This window comes from Fukomys damarensis, unplaced genomic scaffold (assembly GCF_012274545.1).
Source record: "Fukomys damarensis isolate Sample0158 unplaced genomic scaffold, DMR_v1.0_HiC HiC_scaffold_29274, whole genome shotgun sequence".
NCBI classification, from domain to species: domain Eukaryota; kingdom Metazoa; phylum Chordata; class Mammalia; order Rodentia; family Bathyergidae; genus Fukomys; species Fukomys damarensis.
Genome location: NW_022930186.1, coordinates 1 through 1,967, shown reverse-complemented (window position 1 = coordinate 1,967; position 1,967 = coordinate 1). Strand labels below are relative to the sequence as shown.

Below are 1,967 nucleotides of genomic sequence, written 5' to 3'. Positions count from 1 at the left end.
TCTCTCTCTCTCTCTTTTTTTTTAAGAAACAAATTTTTATTTAAGAAGCTTAATGCAATAAAAAACTGATTTATTTTGTCAGGAAATTGACAGTATGCAATTATTCACCACAGAGAGGTTTTTTTGTTTTGTTTTGTTTTGTTTTTTCACACCAGTGAGAAAATTCTGAAACAATTTGTTTCCAGAAAAAACATTCTAAGGTTGGCATTAAGTTTATCTTCACAATCAGTCTCCTACAGTAGACATAATTTTACTATTTCCATTTTATATCTGAAGAAACTGAGGCTCAGAAATTAAACAGTTTGCCTGACAGTATCAGTGGCATAGCCAGAACTCAGTCAGGTCTTTAGACATTTTTGTTGGTGTTCTGGTTACTTGACTCAATAGTATTCTGCAAAGATCAATGATTATAAACAAATGTTTCCTTTTGTTGTTTCATTTCTTCAGTATTTACTTTTCCTAGTTTATACATGATTCATATAATAATATCACTACTAGTAGTAAAGCCACTACTGAGAAATGGATTAATGATTTGTCTATAAAAATATCTTTAAAATAGCACTATTAGAATTTTCAATTTTTCTTATCATAGAAAACAAAACAAACCTTTTATTTCTAACAGGCTCCTGCCTAGTAGATCATGATATTTTAGTTTTCGCCACTGAATTTATATATACTTTTAACTTTTATGTCATGATACTCATAAAAATATAATTCAAAAACTCAAAGGAAATATGTTAGCTGTAAGATGTGGGTTTTTTTGGCAACAATCCAAAGTGGCAAACAAAAGTCCTTACAGAATTATTCAGAATGTATAGGACCTCTTTCACATCTATAGCTATATTCCTGAAAATCAGTCCATTTATAATTTCTATCTCCTAATCTCATGGTATTTTTAAATAGGCAAGTCAATGTTTTTTACAAGTATTTTGTGTTCATGCAATGTCCTCTTTAAGAGAAATCCCCTTTTGGATTTCTGTGATGTTTCTTCTTACAATTCTGCATGTCAACTGGCTACTGTTTTCTAATATTTTTCAAACACTCTCTGCATCAATGTGGCTCTGAGGCCAGTAAGACTTCCAAACGAGGGTTCCAATTGTGGTATATATCCATTATTCAGAGGGTTCCTCTGGGTTTTCAGGACTGTGCTTTCCTTGGGAGTCTCTGAGTTGGCCTCTGCTATGGGGCTGGATTCTGCAGTTTCTGGTAGTAAACTGTCGTCACCAAGAACAGTATCTTCAGGATTTGGTGGGGCTGGACAGAAATCTTCAGTGGGGAAGATTTGCTGGAAAAGTGTTTCAGCCTGTTTGACTGCATTATCTTTTCCTAAACCACAGTCTGGCCCAGAGCAGACATAAACATTGAGTAAATCATTGTAACAGTTCCTGCTGACTTCTGAAGAATCTCTCATATTGAAGTAGAGAGGCCATTGAATTCTTGGCTTCTCGACATCTTCATTTTCTATCTCCATTTCTGTATATGGAAAAAACAATCTCTACACAACTAGTTCTAAATCTTCTTTTGCTGTTTTAAAAGATGTACAAGTCAAATGAACTAAACAGGTGCCTTTCATGCATGTCATTGTTGAAGAACATAATTCAGTGACCCAAACAGCAGAAGTTTTTGGCTCCTCCGCTGGTACTGTCCAAATGGAAATCTGTTGATAGGAATCTGGATTTAGTACAGATCTATCTGTAATTAGAACTGTCCTGGAGATTTGCCTGTATTGCACATGTGGGCATGTCTTCTCAGAAAAGTAACTGTCCTCCACAAGGAAATGCTTAAGAGTTTCTTCTCTGTCCAAACTAATCTATGATTGCTTCACATTTTCCGGATTCTTTCTCCACTGCAAGGTACTGTGTAGAATGGCGAAGACAGTAGATGCCCTCAAACACAGCACACATCCTTCAGAAACACTGGGGGAGTTCTCCTTGACCATTCAAAGGAAAGAAAAAAGGAGTGTTTCC

At 35.3% G+C, this 1,967-nt stretch overlaps 1 pseudogene; it reads right to left on the bottom strand.

The window, feature by feature from the left end:
- Positions 1-1,024: 1,024 nt before the first annotated feature.
- Positions 1,025-1,964, bottom strand: LOC104862330 (annotated as a pseudogene).
- Positions 1,965-1,967: the final 3 nt, after the last annotated feature.